Raw genomic sequence first — 10,267 nt, 5'->3', positions numbered from 1 at the left:
AGAGTAACTAAGTTACTTGTCTTAATTAGAGAGGGGATGTACATATTCACAAGCTTAATAAATGGATAGGGAGAGAGGAAACATAGGTGTGGGTTTTACAACTTAGGTACAAGTACCATGAGAATAAAAGTAGAACGTATAACACTCAAACCAGAAGAAAACAACTGATTGTTCAATAGAAAACTGGACAAGAGGAAAGCAAAAAACAAAGTGTGGTAAAGGGAAAACACAGAATAAGACCTGTTATATCATTTATCACAATATATGCAAATGGGTCAAACCTACTGATCAAAAGGCAGAGAACTTCAGTTTAAATTAAAAAGAAACAAACAAATGGAAAAAAAACCCCACAAAAGACAAACCCCAAGATGCAGCAATATGTTCTTTACATCAGAAACCAAGCAACACAGAAAGATTAAAAACAAAGTGATGGCAAAAGATATACCAGGCAAACATGAATTAAAAGAATACCCAGACCACAATGTTATTATTAATAAAAGTAGATTCAAGATAAAATGTCATATTGGACAAAAGAGGAACATTATATGTTTGTAAAACTCATGAGGATAAGTGTAGTCAATTGTATTTGCCCATATTTCTGCTCTTTCCATTTTTCTTCTTTCCTCATGCTCCCTGATTCCTTCCTTTAGCATTCATTTTTTGATAGAAGGACTTCTCTTAGCCATTCTTTAAGGGTAAGTCTGCTAAGTGACAAATTCTTTTAGTTTCCAGTCATCTGAGAATGTCTGGATTTCCTCTTCATTCCTGAAGGATAGTTTAGCTGGGTATTCAATCGTGGTTGACAGTTCTTGTCCTTCAAGTTGACAGCACTTGAAAATGTGCCATTTCTCTCTGGCCTTCATGGTTTCAAATGAGAAGCCTGCTGTCATTCAGATTGGTGCTCTCCTGTAGGTAATGTGGCATTTCTCTCTGCTGCTTTCAATATTTTTTTCTTTGTCTTTAATTTGCAGAATTTTAATTATGATGTGTCTCAGCAGGGATTTCGTTGAGTTTATTTCTTGAATCTGTTAAGCTTGTGTCTTTCACCAAATTTGGAAACTTATCTGCCATTGTTCTCTTGAATACTCTTATCAGCTCCACCTTCTCTTTCCTGTGCTTTTGGGACTCTGATGTTAAGATTGCTGGATCTTTTGTCATTGTCGCAGCAGGTCTCTGAGGCTCTGTTCATTGCTTTTCAGTCTGTTTCTCTCTGTTGTTCAGATTGGGTACATTCAATTGATCTGTCCTCAAGTTCACTGATTCCAAAATCTGTCATTTCCACTTTGCTGTTGAGCCCATCCAGTGAGTTTTTAATTTCAGTATTTGTATTTTTTAGTTTTATAATGTTCCTTTGGTTCTTTTTTTTATGACTTCTTTTTCTTTGCTAAGATTTTCTATTTTATAGTTTGTTTTGAGAGAATTTGTAAATTCTTGTTGAACATTTTTTTCGAACAATGGCTGCTTTATTTATTTATTCTATTTTTGGCTGCATTGGGTCTTCGTTGCTGCACACAGGCTTTCTCTAGTTGAGGCGAGCGGGGGCTACTATTCGTTGCGGTGTGCGGGCTTCTCATTGCAGTGGCTTCTCTTTTTGCGGAGCATGGGCTCTAGGTGCTTGGGCTTCAGTAGTTGTGCTGCACGGGCTTCAGTAGTTGTGGCTTGCGGGCTCTAGAGCGCAGGCTCAGTAGTTTTGGCGCACGGGTTTAGTTGCTCCATGGCATGTGAGATCTTCCCGGACCAGGGCTCAAACCTGTGTCCCCTGCGTTACCAGACGGATGCTTAACCACTGCGCCACCAGGGAAGTCCACGATGGCTGCTTTAAATCCTTGTCAGATGATTCCAATGTCCAGTTTGTCTCAGTATTGGCGTTAGTTTGTTGCCTTTTCTCCTCCAGGTTGTGATTTTCCTGGCTCTTGGTATAATGGATGATTTTGTATTCATCCTGGATATTTTGTCTGTTATGCTAGGAGACTCAAGGTCCTATGTAAATCTTCTATTTTAGAACATCGTCAACCTATTTATAGGTCTTGGTGTACTTTGGTGGGCTGTGGTTTCAATGGCAATTTAATTTTCAGAGCCTTTGTGGTACTAATTTGGTCTGCTTGGTTTATCTGGTACTGCTAGGGCTCCCGCTGGTCCCTGCTGATGCTGCCTGAGTGGGTGGAAAGGGCTTCCTCAGGCTGGTCCAAGGTGGGGAAAGGGGTCTTCAGCCCTTGAGGAAAAAGAGTGCTTCCTGGGTCGGGTGCTTTCTGTGGTGGCATCCCCCTGCCAGTACCACCCAATCACCTGCTGTCTCTAGGTGTGTGTGTGTATGTGTGTTTTTGGGGGGAGTGGAGATTCCCAGGTCCGGTTGAGACAGAGTACTTCCTGGGCCAGCCGATTGTTGTGGCAGGATCCCCCCTGCTGGTGCCATCTGGAGCCTGGTTTCTCTCTGTGGGTGAGTGGGGTCTCAGGTTTGGGGGGACAGAGAGCCTTCTCAAACAGGATCCCCCTCGTCGGTGCCACTTCACCCCTGCTTCAGCTCTGGGTGGGGGAGGGAAGACTCAAGTCCAAGGGATAAAGAGGCTTCCTGTGTGGGTGATGGTTGTGACAGTTGCTGACTGGAGCACTGTGATGAGGCCACAGCGTGGATCGCTGTGAGCTGCTGCCAGGGGTGTGAGTAGAGTGTGGGGCACGTGTGCCGGGAATCGCCATCCTCGTTATTTCTGCCTGAGGCAGTTGGTGGGGGGGGGGGGTCACTGGATAAGAGGGGATTTTCTTGTTAACTGAATTAGCTCAGAACCTCGCGAAGCTGTGAAGAGCCGCCGCGGGTTACTCCTTGCAGCTGACGTTAGGAACTTATCTCGCAAAGACTTTGCCTTGTGTGAGCTGTTTGTGAGCGAATGAACGAACACATTTTATCTGTTTATTTTGCACTCACAAGGGTCTTAGATCCACGGTTCTCAACCACGGGTGTTTTTGCCCCTGAGGGGGAACAACTGCCAGTGTCTGGAAACCTTTTTGGTTGTCTCCACTTGGGGAGGGGGTGTCACTGGCATCTAGAGGCAGAGGCAAGGGATGCTTATGCTTTAGACATCCTACAAGGCACAGGGCAGCCTCCCTGCAGTAAAGAACGATCCCGCCCCACGTGGCAACAGTGGGGAGGCTGAGAAACCTTGATAGGCAATCCGCCATGGCGGCATGTGACCACCAGGCGGCAGTCATGCCTGCTGCTGAGATGTTGAATCACAGGCGCTCACCAGCCCCACAGTTGATTGTAATAACAGTCCGTCACTCTTAACATACACACAAGTTGTTTTTAAATTACAAAAGTGAAACATTCTTTGCAACAGGTTCAAATAATATAGAAGTATATAAAGTACAACATAAGGGTTCTTCTGTTCCCCCTTTAAGTCTTACCCTTAAAGAATTGAGTTTGAATCTGAGGATCTATCCCGATTCCTTTCTCAGATATGTGTGTGTATATATATGCATATGTTGTGTGTGTGTGTGTGGACACACACGTCACTAGTATCGTACTGTTTCTTTTGTTTAGCAGCTCACTTTTAGTTCTCAACATCATACTGTGGACGAATTTACAAGTACTTTAGAGCTACCTCACGTTTTAAATGGATGCACAGTGTTCTGGTGTATGAATGCACTATAATTTATTTATATATATTCTTATTAATGGGCACTTGAGTTCTTTCCAAATCTTTTTTTTTTTTTTTGGCTGATGCAAGCAATTTTGTGGTCATGCTGCTATTTCTGTAGGATAGATTCCCGGAAATGTGATAAGTCAGAGTGTATGTTCGTTGGAAACTTGATGACACGGCAGCACTAATTCATGTTCTAACAGTGCAGGAGAGGACCTGTTTCCCCTACTCTCACCGACATTGGATACTATTGATATTTTACTATCTTTAATTTACGTTTTATTGTATGAGTTTGGATATATTTTTATATGTTTATATTTTCATATGTTTATCAGTGTATTTCCCTTTCCCATTTTTATATTTGTTTTTTTAAAAAAATCAATTTGAAGTAGTTTTTTATATGTTTTGCTTATTAATACTTTATCTGAGTTTTGATTTTGAATAAGGGGTGAGTTAGGGATAAAACTTAATATTTTCTCAAATAGCTAGCCAATCGAACTAACAGCCTTTATTAAATAATTCCTTCCTTTCCCCTTGTAATGAACTGCATGCATCCCTGTGTCTATTTTTGGACTCTGTTCTATCTAATCTTGTGCCAGCTTCACAGTGTTTTGTTCATGGTAGCTTTATAGCTGGTGAGGAGGGATGGGAAGAGTGCTAGGATGAGTACTGTGATGTACAAAAGCCGAGTGGGAGGAGGAGACATGGCAAGAGACTCAAAGTCGCCAGAGGCTGAAGAAGGCACGTGGGCGGGAGGAGAAGGGGATGGGGTTGGAGTGAGAGCAGACTCAGATCATACAGGGCCCTGCAGGCCGTTTAAAATTGGATCTTTATCCTTAGAGCCATGGATCCACAGACGGATTCTGACCAGAGGAATAATATTATCAGATCTATATTTTATTCAGCTTTCTCTGGACTTCTGTTTCCACCCACAATGGAGTAACTGGTACCAGACTAGCCCTCCCACCACAAACCTCTATAAAACTTGACAAGATGTAAGAGAGAACTATTTTCAGGCAGTGAATGACAGGCAGCACAAGACTGTTGATCCCTGACAGAAGGAAAAACTCAAGAGGTGAGCCCAGTGGCCACCCAACTTTCTGTCTGGGAACAATTTCCCAACCATGGCACAGAGAGCTGGAGTCCAGCAGAGCACAGAGGTCCCGCTAAGCTGAGGGTCTGGAGAAATCAGGGTCCAGAGCTGCTGAAGCAGCTAGAAACTGTGGGGCGAGGTGCACAGAGGAGGGTGTCGTGTAAAGAAACATAACACTCCGATTGCATGTACATTACACCTCGGTAAGGTGGATTTTAAAGCTCTTTCCCTCGGGAATTCCCTGGTGGTCCAGTGGTTAGGACTGGGTCCTTTCACTGCGGTGGCCCTGGGTTCAATCCCTGGATGGGGAACTAAGATCCCGCAAAATAATAAGTAAATAAAAAAATAAAAAAGCTTTTCCTGGATGCACTATGGAGAACGGATTGCAGGGAGTGGTGAATGGATGCAGGGGTTCCAGTTTGTAGGCTGTCACCGTAATGCAGGTGAGAGACAGTGGTGGCTCCGACTACAGTCATGGAACATAAAGAGTAAAGGTTCTGGAGGTACTTGGGATGTAAAATGGTGATGGAATGGATGTGGGGGACGAGGGAAAGGGAGGAGGGAGGGGCGCTCCCTGGGTATCTGGTTGAGTGCTGGCAGCAACCTCAGGGAAGAGAACCAGGAAGAGGGCCAGCTTTGTCTGGGGGGGATCCGGAAAGGTTGTCAGTTTCATTCGGGCTGTGCTGGGTTTGAGGTGACTGAGAACGTCAAGTCTTTATATTTAGAACGTAGTTGGAGATACGGATCTGAAAGTCTGAGCTGGAGACGTCAGTTTGTACCAACGGTAGCTGAAGTCTAAGGAACGGGTGAACTCATCGAGGGCAGAGAATAGGTTGGGAAGGGGAAGTGATCGTGGCTTGAGCTTCAAGGAGCTTCTCGTCTTTACCAGCCGGGGAGAAAGAGAGGAGCAAGAAGAGCAGCTGGGAGAGTGGTGGCCGGGAGATGAGGGCGACCGGGAGAAAGGGGGTCCCTGGAAGGCTGTCTAGTCATTATCGAACTTCCCACTACATCATCTTGATCTAAAATTTAGAATCTTGCAATAACCCTGAGAGTTAGACAAAGTGAGTACTACTCTAATTTGACAGGTGAAGGAACTAGAGGCTCGGAAGGCAAATGACATCTGGAAGTGGCTAACGAACAGCTGAGCTGAGTGCAAACCCGTCTTCTGACTCCTAAATCCTGGGCGTCTCTGCTTGGAAGACGATCACTGAGCCGCCACAGGAGATGTGCCAACAAACAGGTTCATTTTTTAAAGTTGCAGTTTTATGATTTTGTACATTATGAGTTGTTGGCTTAAAAATTGGAAAATATGGGAAAAAAGTAACTACCTGCGATAATTTCATGGAGCTCTTTTCCCGCTGTCTACACATAGACACACATACACTGAAGCTGTTCTTTTTGACATAATTAGTCTCAAAGTGCACCATCCATTTTATAACCTTTAAGAAACTTAATATATTGTGATCCTTCCTCATGCCTTTAAATAACGAGTAACTGGTTTGAATGACTTAGAAAGAAAAGCAAACAGAACAACTTGCCAAAAGCAAACAAGGCTTGTTGGGTGGATGACCTTCAATCCTACCCAACTGCCTATGACCTTTTTGTATACTTTTTATTGAACGTTTGCATCTGCTTTTTGGAATGAGCGGTGGTGCAGGAACGAAAGCTTCCACGGCACAGACTTGTAATTTCCACCGCTCTCCTGCAACCCTGGAGGGCGTGTGTTGTATGCCTCGGCCTGACCCGATGCTCCCAGGCCCGTGGGTCCACATGGGCTTCGGGTTTACGGGGACGGAATGAGCACACTCTTCCCCAGGCCCCCAAGGTGAAGCCGCAGCATACTTCAAAGATGAAACTTCAGAAACCCCTATGCTCAGTTGAGGGAAACAAAACCAATAGGTTCATATGGTTGTCAGGATAGGTCCCAGGCAGGATCAAGTTTCAAACCTGACACCGATCCAGAAGCCACACGCACCAGTCCAGAGCGGGAGGGGAACACATGCTTTAAGGGGTCAGTGGAAGCACCGTGTTCGGGTTCGTGGTCGGGGCAGCAGATCTAAGGCACATGTTACTTTGATCCTGAGACCGTCACCTGCCTGCCTCAGGAAGCTTCCCTGATGCCCATTTTCTTAGGATGTAGTCTGTCCAGCTTTGAGATGCAGGGGCTGATAGGTCATGCTGGGGAGAAAGCCAGGATCTGAACAGATTAGGGGTGTGTGGTCGGAAGTCAGAGCAGGTCCTCCTCTACCTCTGTCTGGATTTCTTCAGGCTGAGTTTTTCCCACCTTTGTCTTTACTCACGTTGTACATTCATCCAGGATTTTTACCACGTTTGCTGTCCTACAGCTCTCATATTTACTATCCCCATCTGCTGCGCGTTATGAATTCTCCAGCCAGTTTTGACCATCCTGATGCTGATTTAACTTTCAGCTTCATCCAAGCCTGCGCCCAACTGCGGACAGGCGCTCCTTTCTGGGCCTCAGCTGCCCTCCCCTCTGCTACAAGTCAGGAGATGGGGTCACTGTGCTGCCTCTTCACCCTTACAACTGACGTGTCATCCCAGCAAAGTGTGAAACCCACCTGTACCACCCTCTGAATTACAGCTGCCACCACGTGAGCCCGTTTGTGCTTTTCAAAGATGATTCAGAACCGGGGGTTCAACTTGGCTCTTAAATCCTATTTTAGCTGCTGTATTGCCCTGGTTGGCTTGTGTTCACCATAAGGGACCCATGAGGTGTGGTTTTAGTCAAACACTGTGCCCCTCCTTTGTGGCCATGGGCAGACTCAACGTCCAGTACTGATTTCTGGGCTGCCCACCATTCTGTGATCCACCAGGCTGACCCCAGGTATTACTGGTGGTGACCGACCTGGGGTGGGCAGGCAGGGTAAACGGCATTGACTTGCCCTTCTATGACATTTGCTGTGTGGAGACTGGTGGGAAGAAGGTCTCTTCCCTTTTGGATCCCAGGCTGTAAGGGTGTAGATCGGACCTGCTTCTGGGTACCTTTCCTGCCACGTGGAGAGAGTGTACCACTTACACTGCTTCCAGCTGGACCTCAAGGACATTTATCATCTGATATGACTTGAAGCCTGAAAACAGGCAGTTTTTTTTTTTTTTAAAAAAACCATGGGATTTATTTATTTATTTATTTTTGGCTGTGTTGGGTCTTCGTTTCTGTGCGAGGGCTTTCTCTAGTTGTGGCAAGCGGGGACCGCTCACTATCGCGGCCTCTCTTGTTGCGGAGCACAGGCTCCAGACGCGCAGGCTCAGTAGTTGTGGCTCACGGGCCTAGTTGCTCTGCGGCATGTGGGATCTTCCCAGACCAGGGCTCGAACCCGTGTCCCCTGCATTAGCAGGCAGATTCTCAACCACTGCGCCACCAGGGAAACAAGCAGTTTTGAACAGCTCAGCAGTGTCACCGAAGCTCTTCCCATCTTCCTGTTCCATCTTCCTCAACTACTGACTTGGCCCTTGCCTTGGTCCTCACGACTGCAAGGTGACTGCCACAGCACAAAAAGCAGAGCTCTCAGCCAAGTCAAGGTGGAATTCCGGAGATTTTGTGAATGTAGGACTGGCCAACTGTGCTCTTTGTGGGCAGGGCCTGTGTCATAGCCTGTATGTGTTTTGTGACCTGCACAGTATCTCACAACAAGCGTGGGATGGGCGCAGCCTGGATACAGATGGATGAATGAACCCTTCCTTCTGGGTCATCTCTCAGGCCAGGCCTGACTCTGGGGCAGACACATGGAGACCCTTTTCACTGGAGGGCACTTCGGTGTTTGGGAAAGAATTAAAATGAGGTAAAGACGTTTCAGGAGAGAATGTGCCCGTTTTCTCCTCTCTTGGGGAGGAGGGCCTCCTGAGAAGATTCAGCTGAAGAACAGACAGAGCCCGAGCATGGGCAGCCCGCTTCTCCACTACCAGCCAAGTCAGAAGAAGCTTCCCCAAATCTGCTGTGAGGGACCATCTCCCTGCCCGCGGAGATGAAAGGTACCTCAGAGCAACTCTGCCCCTCCCGAGGACCAGCCTCCGTGCAGTCCACCTGGGGCTTCTCCTGGCTTTGGAGTGACCAATGTGCATTTAAATCCCAGCTCCAGCGTATGTGAGATGTGTGGCCACCCAATCTCATGTGTAAACCCGCTCTCACAGAGATGTTATAACGTGTATCTGCCACTCAGCACATGAGCAGTCAGCTGTGGTGCTGGTGCTGGTGGTGGCAGTGGCTGGGATTTCAGAGACAGTCCTGCTCTCGAGCTCAGGAAGAACACAGCCTTGTCTTGGAAATGTTCTGTGATTGGGGGTCAGGTGGAAGTGGTCTGAGGGCCCGATTGTGTGAAAGATGAAATTGGAGGACCAGAAACCGAAGGATTCAAAGCAGGATGTGTGCAATGTCTGTAAATAGTGGATGAGACATAGGTGAGTCTGAACCAGGAAGGTCAAGGAAACCCCAGCAAGGTCATGGTACGGAATCTGGGACGCTTATGAAAACTGGGCCGGAATCAGTACAAATAGAGACCTGGTTTTGGGGCAGCCGTACCTGAGCTCACAGCTGACTCTGGGCCTGGCCTCTCACAGCCAGGTCTCAGGAGGATTCACTTTAACAAGTATTTATTAGGCACCTACTGTATGCGTTACATAATCTGCCAAATACTGTATTTTTGGAATAGATGATAAGCTCTAGGGGCAGTGAGGAAATGGAAAAATCAATATTTACTTATGAAGGGGGCAGAACCTGAGCTGACACTTGAGGGGTGATGTTTGGAGGGAAGTGGGTGGGATCTTGAGGCAGAAATGATCCCTTAGCTCAAATCTAGGACTCAGAGTTTCTTTAAGAGTCTGTCAGAGAAGAAGCCAGAGGAGAGAGTGTGGGGCTGAGAGGGCAGGACTAGGTCTGGAGGAGGGAGAAGTGGCCTCTGAGCAGCTCAAGGGCTGATGGGAGCATGCTCAACCACCATTCACCCTCTGCTAAATCCCCACGTAGGAATGACTCCTGAGGACGCTGGCCTGTTGAAAAGGGAGGCTGTACGAGACATGCACCGTATAATCTAATGCTCTCAGCATCCTGGAGGCTGAGTGCTGTTTTCATTTCCATCTGGGTAAACTTGGAGGAGGTAAGGACGTGTCCAAGGTCACCCCTGAAGGTTTGAACCCAGATGACCTAATTCCAGAGCACGCACTGCAGAGCTGCAGGAATTGCCAGTTTCCCGGCCAAGACGAGGGTGCAGGAGGCAAATGTGGAGTGGGCCACGTTTCCAAAGCTGGAGCCGCCTTGGATGGCCACATCACATGCAGGCAGCCTGAGCCCGCCATTATACCCCAAAAGGAGTACCAAGAGTTAAGGATGGGCGAGGAAAGCAGGAAACGTCAAATGCCAGGCTGGGACAAGGGGTGGGGAACAGCGTCCGGTGACTGTCACCAGTAGAAATTATGCCTGTAAAGTGAAAGGGCTCCTGCGTGCTGAGGAGACCATCTCACATAGCTCCAAGGGTGTTGTGATGAGCTTTGTGGTTGAGGTCTCCTGGCAATGTCCATTCCTTCC

Source organism: Eschrichtius robustus, chromosome 20, assembly GCF_028021215.1.
Source record: "Eschrichtius robustus isolate mEscRob2 chromosome 20, mEscRob2.pri, whole genome shotgun sequence".
In the NCBI taxonomy this organism is placed as follows: domain Eukaryota; kingdom Metazoa; phylum Chordata; class Mammalia; order Artiodactyla; family Eschrichtiidae; genus Eschrichtius; species Eschrichtius robustus.
The sequence above is the reverse complement of the archived record's forward strand: the minus strand, read 5'-3'. Positions refer to the sequence as shown.